Raw genomic sequence first — 15,018 nt, forward strand, 5'->3', positions numbered from 1 at the left:
CAAGCTCTGTACCTTCTGAAATGCATCTCTGCTATTTGAAAATACAGTAATACACCGTTGATAAAGAGCTATAGAGATCAAGCTTACAAGGTACAGGAGTTTTTCTATTATAACTGTAGAATGCAAATAAGCAATATATAAACTCCTCAAGGACAACATTTAATTATGTTGCATACCAAGCAGGACACTCACTGGTACTGCGTGATAGATGGCAAAGCTAAGCACGCTCATTTTAGCTCTTATCTCTTTAGCAAATTTAGTATGATGATTGGCAAAGTCCATTGTGTTGTTGAAGAAGATAGTAGATTAAATCACCTTGGTTTTTTAAATTAAGCAACACAGAATTTAAAAACAATAGACCTGCATTATGGGTACTGAAAGAATGTATTTACTTAGCAATTATATTACGACTTAACAAAACAGTGAACAGTACGTTCTAAAATAAGTGTGTATGTGCAGTACCTTGACAAACAGAAACTGGCCAGGAAGTGGAATTTATAAGAACTATCCCACATTTAGTCAGAGTCTCATGATTTAAACATTCATTAAGAACATGCTACGCTTGCTTTCAAACAGTCTCTTGGGCATTAGGTTTCTGGGTTCACAGACAGTGCAAGGCAGGTTTAGGAGGAAGAATTCTACCCACAAAGTATTTGGAGCTCTGATTTTCTAAGACTACTCCCAAACCATGCTTAAATATTCCAGAGGGCATAGTATGAACTTCTCCTTACTGAATTACTGAATTTCTTTTGGATCAGTCATTTAGGAATTGCTTTCTCCTGAAGACATTTTTTATGGGAACAATATATAATTTTTTCATGTTAAAATAATCCACAAGTAACAAATGGATTGATGTTTGTGTAACTAGACTGACATGAAAATTCGCTCCAGCATATTTTCCTTATTTTCAATAGCTGTTAACTACAGTAGTGTTCCAGAGTTGTTCAAAAATATGCCTTGCATAAAGGCTTCATACCTTGGTTTCTTTTTTCCTTGACTATTCTTACATTTTATGAGTTGTTCAGAAAACATATATTTTCATCAGAGGTATTTAATGATTTTTTCACTGAAGTTCTAAGTGAGTATGAGACTGTTCAAAATAATTGATCAAACACTTTGTTGCATGTAATTTCTGTCAGCCGTTTACAAAATAAGACTGTCGGCTGTTTACAAAATAATATAACATTTTTCCTTTATATTCCAGAATGTGAATCTTACAGTTAGCTCATATTTAGCTATAGTTAGCTAAATAGATGATTTTTACATTTTCTTTCACAGGTTTTGTAAATACAGAAAAAAAGCTATAAAAAGATGCAGGCACAAGCTTAAAATAAGACTTGCAGCTCTCTGGATGATTGCTGCTGGAAAAGAACTGATTCAGGGTAGAACGGGATGTATGTTTAAAGTGTGCTGTGTGCTAGACTGTTTGATTTTATTACTTTTTTAAATTATTTTTATTTTTGTCTACAAAAATATACTTTTAATATTTTTAATTAAATATCTATGGGACTTTTTTCCCACCTTCTGCAAGAAGGTGCATCTTCTTTTCTATTTGATAATGAAAAGAAATTAGAATCTTCTGTGCCATTTGATGTACAATCCATGAGGTTTTAGGACTACAAGGGCTATGATGCAGGCACAAAGATCCATTCATTGAATTGCTACACAGTAAAAAAGCAATTGCATAAATATTCATTATATTGCATTTTTTACATAAGAGGAAGAATTCCATCTGTCACCCTTGCTGTAGCTTACATTCCCTGTTTTATATTCTCTATTTTTAAGTGAATAGCAAAAGTAACATGCCAACAGTATAACTCTGCATAGATCGAAATGAAACTATGCAGTATAGCATGCTGCATAAACTAAACTAATGTAAAGGAGAGCGTTTAGAAATAGAAAAGCATTGCTATTCCCTCCTCCCTGCAGTGATTCAGGCTGACATGGTAACATCAGCTGAATCCCAGGATAAGATTTTCTGCTGGCTCCTTGTTCACAGGTCTGACATGGTTGTCCCCTGAGTTTCCTGGTAGCTCTGTTACTACGGAGAGAAACAGGATTTTAGACATTGTTTAATACAGAGCGCAGAGAACTGCTTTGTGGCTGTGCTATATTTAGAGGAAGGGTTCAGTGAAAATTAATACCTGCAGCAGAACCCCTGATTCACAAAATGCCTCAAAGGCCTGCTCAATAATGAGCTTCGGTTCAGCATAAAAGTAGCATTGATAATCCCTACAGCCCCAAAATAATCACAGACAAAATATTCTCCATGTTATTGACAAAGTACTTCTAAAAATATCCAAATGCTCCTTATTTCTTTTCAGCTGTCTCAGGACAAGAGAAAGAGTCAAAATAAATAAATAAATAAATAAATAAATAAATAAATAAATAAATAAAATTTAGTGGGATTTAGGTGTAAGATTGGTACCAAAGGCCAAAATTACCTTCCAACTCTCCTGTGTACCTCACAAAATTCAATAGGCCTCTGATTTTTTATTATCTTTAAAGTCCAGTCCCCTGCTCAAAGCCATCATCTATTTCTTCTGCTTGACTGGATGGTCTATAACATTCTCCTTCAGTGATGTCTTATCTTTGACAGAATAACCATGTATAGAAGAAAGGACCAGCAAATGGCCTGGCTACCGTTCTCTCTTGTAGGCATTCTTCCTCTCTCCCTTCATCCCAAAGACTTTTGATGTCTTTTTTGGACTGTGACATTAAGGGGGAAGGCAGTAAGTGCCCTTCATTAATTTAAATTACTTGTAGCACAGTACTGAAGATGTCTTTCTAGAACAATGTAGGTTACAGTTAACTCTCAGAGGTTCGGGTTCTCTCACTTCCTTGGCAAATGTCTAACTAGTAGGCTAGTTTCTGAAAAGGAGAGCTGTTTCCCCTCTAGTTGTGTCCTCAATGGAAAGCAGTTGTCATAATTGTGTTTTTTAAAGCCGTCCAACATCTCTGCTGTGTCTTACGGATTCTCTGAGAAGATCTCTCCTTCTGATAGATCCTTACAGGACATCAACCCAATCTAGGCACTGAACTGCTTAGCTATGTCATGGTTGTATGTGCACTATATGCAGTCTGGTCATGTAAAAAAGGGGGAACTCTAGACACTGGAGAAACATGGACTGAAAACAAAACAAAACACACACATTTATTGTTTCAAGACTAGGCAGCTGCCATTTGGGTGGAAGAAGGGAGAGAAGTTCAGGCTGCAGTTCTGAAACTGGTGCTTACTTTTACCATTACAGCTTCTGTCCTGTTGCAGGATTTTGTTTGAAATCTCTGTAGATATTTAGAGATCAAAAGTTGCAGTTTCAGAAATCAAGGCCCTGCAAGCACAACTGCATCTGAAGAATCCAGGCTCCATTCCCAGCACCAAACCAAAGCCAGCAAGAGCTTTTCTGTCCTTTTATGACTTTGATTTAAACTAAGATAACAACCAAATAGATGTTTTGTCATAACTCTGTTCACAGGATCTTTGGTAACAGCATGATGTCAGTTTGGTGGGGTGAACTCGTCATGCCCTCAGTCAGTATAGCTATGTTTACAAAAGCTCCTGGGTGACACGGCCACCCTCTGTGCTCTCAATAAGCAAGATGACCTCAGCAGTGTCTCAGGACACAAAGCACTGTGGATTGAATGGGCACAAGAAATAAAACAGTAATGTTTTTACAAAAATATTTAAGGAAAATAAGATGAAGGGAAGAGCTGGCCATAGTGGGGTGTGTTTCTGGTTATACTTAAGTGCAGACCACATATAGTGTTGTCTTGAGCACCATATGCAAGGGAAAATTGGAAAAGGCTGGGATATATGCTGTTGTTCTGCCTCCAGACAAACAGGATTTAAGAAATCAGTGAAAGTCAAATGGAAGAAAAATCCATTTCATGGTGTCAGCCACATGTACCAGAGAGGAGGAAGGGCAAAGAGAAAGACAGAAATTGAGCCTGACACTTTGAAAATGTATTTGGGACATGCAGGCAGTATGAGGAGAACTAAATGTTACCTTCAGCTAGGATGGCTGTGCAAGCTTAGTCTGCCTGAGCAGTCATTCCTGGATAGGCAATCCATTAGCTGTCTGTCCCCACATCATGGACAGACATATGCATGCACTCAAACACACATGCACACACTTGATGGTGAACATGAAAATAAATCAAAACAGGGAGTTGTAAGTGGCCAGATCACCATAAATCCTGCAGGTGTTCAAGCACATGTGTAAACTGTGTATTTCCGATTGGAACAATTATCATGGCCAGTCCTGACATCTGCATTCTCTCATGCTACAGTGGGAAAAGAAGATACTGCGTCTGGGCAATGTGGGTGACACAAATAAGAAGTGACACGTTTTAGAAAATGTATGAATGTATAGAGAAGGTCATCTGAACATTCCTGCTTATCCTTCCTCAGAGCCATGCCCTCAACAAAATTGGCTGACCCCATATTCAAAAGTGATGAAAGGAAGGTGCTTATATTCAGCAGCATTAATGTGACTTTGAACTACAATGGGATTTCAAATGTTATTGTAGGAATAGAAAAAGTATGCAATATTTTTCAAAGCCTGGGAGTCAGCTTAAAGTGTCTGGAGAATTCAAATCTTTATGCTCCAGGTTATATATCAATTACTAACTGCCTGGGTTTAAAAAGAAGCTCCCCTGTAGTATTGTTATATTATATTGTTATATTGTTATAATTATTCATTATATTGTAATTAAAAGCATTTATTATATTATGAAGATATGTACAGGCTGGATATGTCCATTCACATGAAGTCATCTGTCTTTTCACGAATTTGTTCTGCTGTACACAATTTTTTACAAAGAAAAGAAAAAAAAGTAGAAAATGATTACCCAAACAGACTGGCATCTATAGTTTAGACACAATTGAGTGCACCCTCAGTAATTTTACAGACAACACCAAGTTGGGGGGAAATGTTGATCTGCCAGAGAGTAGGAAGGCCCTGCAGAGGGACCTAGACAGGTTGGATCGATCGGCAGAGGCCAATGGGATGAAGTTCAACATGGCTAAGTGCTGGGTCCTGCACTTTGGCCACAGCAATCCCATGCAGTGCTACAGGCTTGGGGCAGAGTGCCTGGAAAGCTGTGCAGAGGGAAAGGATCTGGGGGTGTTGGTCAATGCTCATCTGAACGTGAGCTGGCAGTGTGCCCAGGTGTCCAAGAAGGCCAATGGCATCCTGGCTTGGATCAGGAGCAGTGTAGCCAGCAGGACCAGGGAGGTGATTGTCCCTTTGTATTCTGCTCTGGTGAGGCCACACCTCAAGTCCTGTGTTCAGTTTGGGGCCCCTCACAACAAGAAGGACATTGAGGCCCTGGAATCTGTCCAGAGAAGGGCTACGAAGTTGGTGAGGAGCCTGGAACACAAGTCCTATGAGGAGTGTCTGAGGGAACTGGGGTTGTTTAGTCTGGAGAAGAGGAGGCTCAGGGGAGACCTCATTGCTCTCTACAGGTACCTGAAATGAAGGTGTGGGGAGCTGGGTGTTGGCCTCTTCTCACAGATAACTAGTGATAGGACTAGAGGGAATGGCCTCAAATTGCATCAGGGGAGATTTAGGTTGGAAATAAGTAGACATTTCTTCTCAGAAAGAGCAGTCAGGTATTGGAACGGGTTGCCCAGGGAGGTGGTGGAGTCACCGTCCCTGGGGGTGTTCAAGGAAAGGTTGTATGTGGTGCTTAGGGACATGGTTTAGTGGGTGACATTGGTGGTAGGGGGATGGTTGGACCAGATGATCTTGGAAGTCTTTTCCAACCTTAATGATTCAATGATGATTATATGATTTGCATCATTCATGTTTTACAATCTACTGTTACTTTATTTTTTTATTTTTATTTTTTAAACTTCAAGAAAAAGCTCTGGTGTCATGCTATTTAAATATAGTTCAGGATTTACCTCCTGTAACATGCAAATATTACTTTCGTGCTATGATATTTGCATTTGTTCTACTTTTAAATGCCAAAATATCATTAAACATGATTCCACAAACACTGCTCAGCTTTTTCCAAAGCCAAGATCAAGTCTGGGCATATACTCAATACTGACAAAAGTAATGAGGTCATACATAGAAGAGTTAACCTTCTCTGATGTAAAAGATCATATGAGGATTCAAAAAGCTACCTGAATATTTAGGAATTTATTAATAGTGTCTGAAATTAAATTTTTTGCAAAGATAAGGGTTACTGTCAGGAACACTAAGAGGTAAAATTCTGCAATATTGCATGAACTTGGGAAACGCTTGTTGTGTCTGACTCAGATGTGTCCATTTGCTAACTCCACCTACTCAGGATTCGGAAAGTCAGGGTTCCCCTGACAACAGCTGAAACAGAAAGTATTCATGGCTGCATTTTGCCATGAAGTCCAGTGGTCACTGCATTTCTGCAGGCTATTTGGCTCTCCTCATTGTGAGAAAGTTCCGTCTCTAAATTGTCAGTGAAAAATGAGAGTTGGCTTGAAAGATGAAGACTTCCTTGAAAGATGAAGACTTCCTCAGCTAGAGATGGTCTGTACATCATCCAATGCAACCTGCACAAGAACAGGATACCCCATGCCACTAACCTCATTGCTTGAATTGTGTGCAATTTGGTTTTAAGAGAAATGGCAAATAGCTTTTCTTTCATGCCAAACTATGTCAATAGTCTTGCAATTACAAGAGCCTTCTAAGAAACATGAGAATGTGTTTGAATAACAGATGGTCAGAAGAAGCATAGATACCAGGGCTGCCCCTTCCTGTATGAATGCTGGAATTGCAACACCTTTAAGTAAAAGCTAGTGTCACTTCTGCCACTTGTGCTTTGTGTTGGAATAAAAAGCTGTATCTCCACCAGTAAATAAAATACACTCAACATTGCTGTCTGTTTCTGTCAGAGGCTGACAAAGAATGGCCTGCAGCCATACTGCTAAACTCCTCATCCAGAACAGGATCAAATCCAAACTATCTTTTGGAAATGGTCTATTGATTGTTGTCAACACTCAAACTATGTTCTGGGGACATGGAAGAGGTAGGGATAAGGAGGCAGTCATTACCATTGGACAAAAGTGTGCTGGGCCCATACTAAGATATGAACAGCACAGGTAATCAAGTTGCAGTGCCAAGATCCTAACTTTTTTTTTTTTTTTCCTTATACAGCATAGCCTCTGTTGGCAATTTGGAAATAGGAAATTTCAGTTTCTCTCCATGGTCTATAGAGATGGTACAGGGAAATGAGGCTTTAGCAAAGTGCCTTAGGAATGGTGAATACAGGACTATTTTTCTACTTGGGCTTGGACAGCAGACTGGGACATTACAGAGAATATGTGGGATCTTACGACTAAATACCTGAGAATCTTTTCTGACCCAGGCTGCAGATTTCATACTTCTGCAGATAGTCAGTCCCTGCAGATTCAGGCATGCAGCCCACATGTAGAGTTCATGACTGTGCTTTGTCACATTTGGAAACTATCTTCTACCAGTGATTGGACTTGGCAGATGTTTTCTGAAAACTCTGTCACATGTCCAACTTATCAACCCTGCTGGCAGGCACTGCTTTCTCTTTGGGACAGGATGTCCAGCCCATGTAGAGCTTTGTGCCAAAGCAGCCAGCCTGCAGCCCTGAGACTGCGGTACAAATATACCTCAGGGGAGGTGCAGGTAGGATGCTTTTCTCACCAGTCTTATCCATTTATTTTACAAGACAAATGGATTAACTAATTCTGAAATACTAAAGGTCTCTTTGGGTAGCAAACTGCCCCTAACTTCACTGGCTTCTATGAGAATTGACATTGCTCAGGATGTCTCCAAGTTCACTCAGCACTTTGTAGGGCTATTTCTTAAATGATCATTGTGGGTGTGAACTGAGTGCAAACAAAGCTAGGCCCGTGACATAATGAAATTTGTATTGTAAATACATCTTTTAAAGGTCTTGAAGAAGCAAATGCAATCCATTACAATACGTGAGAGAAAATCAGATGTCTGTTGGGAAACACAAGATGAATGTGGATTCAGCACCTTGGCTTGACATTCCCATCTGTCAGAAAGATCAGTGGGGACAACAAATCTTTAGCTGATGGTTAAGTAAGTTATGAGCATTTTGTTAATAATTGAGTGAATGACCTTCAAGTACAAGGCCACTGAAAACAGAGAAACACATTATTATTGTGGGTTGTGCATGTCACTGACATAGTGATTACCAGAAAAACAAACAACAACGAAAAACAGTAACTTAGAAGACCTAAACTTTCAGACAATAGCAATCATGAGAAAAAACTATGGCTGAAATTTGTTTTTGTATACACTCACACTTGAAAAGAACCTTTCTATATCAGGGAAAATTAATTTATTGTCATGAAAACAAAACATTCCAAAGCTGTAGTAAAAGTAATAAAAATAATATTGAAAACTCAGAATTAAGTGATAGTATCATCAGTCCTGGGAAAGAACTGTAATAATAACATTATGCAGTGTTTAGAGTTAGCTAAAGCTCAAACTCAGAACTTAAAAAATAGGCATTAATTAATTGATTTTGCATTTTAAATCAGTAACTACTTTAATTAAAGCAGCCTAAGAAATAAAGAATCAACCAAATTTTATTTTTAGAAAATCACATTGTCAGGTCAGCAAATATGGTGAGAAAGAATCCATTATCAGAATGTTTTCCCCTTTCTATTCTTATCTCACTAGTGGATTCTGGTGGATTTTGCCTTTATGCATTCATTGTCCTGTAAGCTTGGACCACTGTTTGCTTAGCAGCAGGCACTGAGTCCCTTGCTCCTATGATCATTTAGAATAACGAGCTTAGCCATGGCCTGGCTTTCTAGATAATTTCTGCTGAGAAAAGCTGATAGTTTGGCACAGCTCTTCCCATACAGACAGGTAGCTGAGCTATATAGCTAAGCACATGGTAAAAATGTAACCACTGTCAGAGGGACTATATCTATACTAGTGATGTCAGATAGTATGCCTTCATTTCTTTTCTTTTATTTATTTTATAATCATGTATATTTTTTGTTTGTTTGTTTGTTTACTGTGTTTTAAGTATCATGGCACAGATTGCATCCAATATCCAGAAAAACATGGCCTCATTCATATTGACTATTGTGAGCAGATTTTTGTTCAGATTTTGGTCACTCCTTGAACCATGTTTGTATATTGTCTAGAAGGATGTTAGGTTGCATGGATCAAAACTGTGTCAAGGAGCGTGCCAAAAATTAAACAGTGCCTACCACAGACAACTCTGACATTCTGAGTCAAAATTCCTTCATAATACAGGTCTCATGATGAAAGCTACGGATCAGTTTAAGACAAAGAAAATATAAAAGATTGGAGATAAATATTGTGATTCTCAACTGTGATGTATCTATGTGATGTACCCATCAGTCCAGTTCTGAAATTATCTAGAGCTGAAATGCCTATGTTTCGGTTTTCCTTGCATGAAAATCCACAAACAGAAAATTCTTCTTCCAATGTAAACAGAGCAGATGTACTGTGTGTGTACCCAGATCTAGACACTGGGAACTACTCTGGTCCTTCAGCAGCAACATGTAGCTACTGTCATTACAGTAGTTTCTAATATGATAAATTAATACTTCAATGGATAGAAGCAAATGTCAAGGGGGAAAAAAAAAAGAGCCTTTAAATCCTTAAATACAGAGACTACTTCTTGATGCATTCCTACAAGGCCTTGAAATGTTTTTTTTCCTTGGTCACCCACATGCCTAAGGTCTACAAATAGGATTACATGCAAGAGTAGGGATCTGTTTTTATGTTGTCCTCTGCAAAATTTCAGTCTTACAAAGCTGAACTTGGGCAAATCTCACCTATCAGATTTACAAGAGCATCAAATGGAGGAGACAAAACTAAACAGGCTAGCACCTTTTTTCTCCCCCTCCACTCTTTCCTTCTTACCAGCAGCAATCTGCTGAGATCTTCACATGCCAGTCTCTGCTCTGCAGTATGTCACATATGATAGACTTCCATTCTTTGTACTCTGCTTATAAACCAAAACTCACCAAAGTTCTCCCAGCAGTTACTGTCTACCCCTGAGCAAGAACTTGACAGAGAGGGGTCTACACAGTATTGTATTACTACATTTTTATTTATTTTACTAAGTAAAACTGACCACTTACTAGTATAGTCTGAAGATTCATAAATAATATAAGGATAGCTTGAGGAAGTTGCCTATTTGTTGGATAAAAATCATATTCAGGTTAATCTCTGAGGCCAAAAGCCTCACAGTTTATTAGTGGAGGATAGGATTATTACTGCTAAACTATCTAGGTGCAACCTTGAGCTATCACTTTTATTAAATATTCAATTTCCAATTGCAAATTAAAAAGACTTGCAATAAATGAGTAAATAATAAATGAGTATAAAATAAAATAAAATAAAATTTAAATTGTAATTCTATTTTTTTTTCTTTTCTTTTATTCTCATCTTATTTTCTTCACATTTTCTGCATTTATTTTTCCTTACCTTCTCTCTCTTTATTCCATTCACATTTATCTGCTCCTCATCTTCAGTTGAGACCTTTCTGGCCCAGGAAAATATAATATATTTGAAGTGGAAAAGTCATGTCACCTACTTTGTTCAAAAACTTTTCCTGAAGCTGTCTGCTTTCATTAGTCACTGTACAAAGAAACCAAGAAACAAGATTTGTGAGTTTCTTCATAACACTATTTTTAGATACCTAAAGTGAAAGTGATGTGAATTTTTCTTCATTATTTATCAGCTGAGCTGGCACATAAAGGTTGGAATTTCCAAATAATAAAAAAAAAATACTGCCAGCAAAGGAACACTGTTTTGGATAGCATTGGTCATCTGCAGGTCTCACGCTGCCATATAAAGGAGAAACCATAATGTTAGTTTCATATGCCAGGTCAAAGCCTGAGGTATGAAACGGGTAAAGGGCTTTCCAGAAGTCATGCTGCAGACATGTGCCAGGGTCAGGAACAGGGTGCTTGACTTTTGTTGTGGCTTAACCCGGCTGGCAGCTAAACACCACACAGCCGTTCGCTCACCCTTCCCCCTCCCTCTCTGGGATGGGGGAGAGAAACGGGAAAGTGAAGCCTGTGAGCTGAGATAAAGACAGTTTATTAAGACAGGAAAATAATAACAACAACAACAACAACAACAATAATAATAAAAAAAATGATAATAGTATTACTAATAATAATGTGTAAGAAACAAGTGATGCACAATGCAGTTGCTCACCACCCGCTGACCGATGCCCAGCCTATCCCCGAGCAGCCGGCCCCCCACCCCGGCCAGCCACCCCTATATATTGTTTAGCATGACGTCAGATGGTATGGAATACCCCTTTGGCCAGTTTGGGCCAGCTGTCCTGGGTCTGTCCCCTCCCAGCTCCTGCTGCACCCCCAGCCTGCTCGCTGGCAGGACAGAGCGAGAAGCCGAAAAGTCCTTGGCCTGGTGTAAGCACTGCTCTGCAACAATTAAAACATCAGCATGTTATCAGCGCTCTTCTCATCCTAATCCAAAACATAGCACCCCACCAGCTACTAGGAGGAAAATTAACTCTGTCCTAACTGAAACCAGGACAACTTTAAATCATCAGGTTGATTCCTCAGGTACTCTGCTCAACAGCCTCTCCTAGCAAAGCAATATCATAGCTACCTTGCTTAATAGAAAAGCATAAAGGTCAGTATGAGTTTTGTTTTCTCAAAAGCACATAAGCATTTGAAAAGTATGGCCACAAACATATATATATATATAAATATATAAAATAACATACATAATAATGTGTTGCTATTACATTTTTCTTCTCTTTGTCTAATATTTTGAGTGTTCTAGCTAAAAGGAGATGAAAGCTCAGGAAATCCCTTAACATTGTGAATGCAGAGGATACAGCTGAGCAATTGGAAAGTTCACAGCAAAGTTATGAGGTAATAGGCATTATACAAATAAGGCACCACAATCAAGCCCCTGCCCCTGCAAAGGGCACTACTTGGAGCAAAAACTGTACAGGTTTGCATCAGTACAGCGTTTCTGTGTTTGATTGTCTTACACAATTTAATTCAATATTGTTGATAATGCACTTAAACAGAAATAAATACGGTTTATTTCTGTAATGGACTACAATTGTTTTCTTGAATGTTTATTTGCCTTTTTCCTAATTTTCAAGTTTTAATCATGTGCAATGACATATTCATTTGCAAGTTTCTGCTAAGCTCAATATATTCCTTTTTTTTTTTTTTTTTGTATTCTGTGAAAGAAAAATAATACTAGATGATCTCTGGCAACATTTTTTGAGAAAAAAAATAGTATATTTTGCAAGCAGTATTACATTAACGCAACTGTCCAAACATTTTTAATGGCCCATGTGTTGTCTGAACTGCTAAATAGCTCCTGTTATATGTATCATGGATACTCTTGCTTATTTGGATGAAAAGTTGCAAACTAGTCATGTATTTATTTTTCTTAGGATGTAAATTAATAGGAAAAAAAAGGAATTCAAATAATTCTAATATTTTTGCGGTTATAAGAGAGAAATATATAATAATGCAATCTTTGCAAAACATTATGTGAAACCCTCTAGGTACTGCATAATTTTGGAGACAATGTTGCTAACATTCCACTTAACCAGAGCAATTTAATACAATACATCTGTGTTAACTGCTGAATAGATTGCTGGAATTTGTACAGGCTATAGTTTGAGGCATTAATTGATTGTCAGCAGGAGCTAATTAACAAATAAATATGTAACTGTAATCAAACTAGCAATGGCAGTTACGAGCATTTGTTTTTGATCACAGTTTGTCTTGTAGTTTGCATGTACATACGCATTATAATGGGTTTCCATTCCACTTTCTGTATCCTTTTGGCCTATGCAAACTATGTAGTCATTGGGGGGGGGGGGGGGGGGGGAGAATCTATTCTCTTCTGTACAAGGTAGGGTTGCTTACCTTAGTGCTGGCCCCATTTTGTCTGAGGCCACTTGCAGGAACTGTCCTGGAAGAAGATGCAACAGCAGCCAGTGCCCTCTCAGGGAGGTCTCAGGCCTTGCCCTCTGGCACCCTTGGACAAGTGCAGAACTGGTATCTACTGGGAGCTTCAAAGCTCTTAAATATATTTAAAGGCTGCCCCTGAGCACCAGCCATCCTGGGCACGTGCAATAGTTCAGCTCTCTCCACATGCATTACATTTGTTGCTTCCAGAGTACACACACATTTTCTTGCTCCTTCATGAAACAGCTGTCCTACACTTATGCTATTGGTTTCCAACAGGTAGCCAGTCTATTGCTCACATGCAAGGAAAATGTTTCACCTGTGTGCCATTAACACTGGTATTAAAAGTGGTACAAAACTGCAGCTGCTCTGTGCATGCTCAGCAGACTTACGTAAGATGGAAGGAGCTGTGGCATGCAGCTCTCTGCTTTGTGAAAATAGGTGGTGATAAGCCTGTTAATGGTTCTGAAATGGTAAACTGCAGAGATTTCACTCTTGCTTTATTCCTACCCTAAAATATCATGATTACTAATAATGATAAATAGCAATGAGTTGGCAGTAACAACTTCGACACTTTACTTGCAATATGAACCACAATTCCAGACTAAGCTTCATCTGGACTCAGTCACAAAACCAACAGAGCTTGTAAAAACATAAGAATTATTTAAACACATTTAAAACATGAAAAAGTAAACTGAAGCACTTGGCTATAACTAGAAGCTGTAAAAGATACACAGGCTGTAAAAGCTGCAAAGAATTAAATGTCTCTCTGTATTATATAAAAAGCATAGGCAAAATAGCATCTGTGCATGCATAAAGTTACATTATACTTATATCTTAAAAAATCATTTGTTTAACAGCTTATAAAGCAAAATTGATTATAGCTAACATATACAATGAATTGTTGTCTTCTTACAGTGTGTAAGAGAGAGTAACATGATAAAGACATTTAAAGAAAAAGTACACTGCAACCATAAATTCAGTTCATCATAACCTACTCTTAAGAAGGAGGAAATGTACATGGAAATACCAAAAAATGTTCACTATTTCATAAAAACCGCCCCTGTTCTTGTGTAATAGTTCTGATACTAACAAGCAGTCTACAATAAAACCATCCACTTAGCAATCTGAGCAAAGAAGGTGCAAAAGGAAATGGAAGTAGCCACATGAAACTGTGCTCTCTTTCTGAACTCTGTCAACTGCAAACTTTTAAAGAGCTTTTCCCAGTTTTTCTCATGCTCAGTCTAACCCCCCAATTCAGTTCTCTTTTATTTTCAAATAACGTCTTGGTTTGTGATTGCTGCTTCTCTCTCCATGACACAAGCCTCAGCTGAACCTAACTAACTCTGAGCACCTCAGTGTGTGCATTCAATAATTTGCCAGAGCATTGCTATTTTCACGAAGAGAACACTGGCTAGAGTGCAGCACAACTTCTCACAGTACTTACTGCTCTTTTATTTTTCTGACAGTTCCTGACTCAACCTTATCCCATTCCCTTTAATCTGCTTCCTTAGATCCTCCCCACCCATGCTCTCTCTGACTGAGCTTCTGAATTTCACTGCACAATTGCTTGCCCATAATGTATTTATCTGGTTTGAGACCTTGTGAGCTAGTCTAGTTCATGCATTAAATGCTGTCTGAGGATGTGGGAAGGATATCCGTGTTCAGAATTTTGCTCTGACTGGCAGGCTAATATCTAACCAGGAATTTTCAAAAAGCAAAGAACCGCATTTTGGCTTTAAGCCATTGGCAGTTCAGGGTCATTTTAATCATGTACTTGAAATTGGATTTGTCATGCCAGCAAAAACTCTTGTGCTGTGGCACAGCCCCTTACTTTATGCACTGCACCCACAGGATTTACTTGGGCAGCTATGGGCTAATTCTTGTGCGTAACACGTTACAGTTCCATGCTGAGGTCACCTTTCACGCCCACAGGCCACGTCTCAGTTTATATGTTGCCAAATGCTCCTTTTCTATCTATGAAAAGGGAAAGCTGTTATTTTGAGTTTATCTCGAAGACCGACCCTTCCACCCCAGCAGTCCCTCCTGCCTCTTCTTAGTAATCT

At 38.5% G+C, this 15,018-nt stretch overlaps 1 long non-coding RNA gene across 2 annotated transcripts in view; it reads right to left on the bottom strand.

The window, feature by feature from the left end:
• LOC308193439 overlaps positions 1-12,804 on the bottom strand; it is a 57,679-nt gene extending 44,875 nt beyond the window's left edge. For both annotated transcript variants that reach the window (XR_013949633.1, XR_013949634.1), the window contains exons 1-2: positions 11,202-12,804; positions 10,464-10,616 (exon numbers count right to left, since the gene is read on the bottom strand). This is a non-coding gene — a long non-coding RNA (uncharacterized lncRNA). The remainder of the gene's footprint in view (positions 1-10,463; positions 10,617-11,201) is intronic.
• Positions 12,805-15,018: the final 2,214 nt, after the last annotated feature.

This window comes from Anser brachyrhynchus, assembly GCF_964034855.1.
Source record: "Anser brachyrhynchus genome assembly, chromosome: 3".
In the NCBI taxonomy this organism is placed as follows: Eukaryota; Metazoa; Chordata; class Aves; order Anseriformes; family Anatidae; genus Anser; species Anser brachyrhynchus.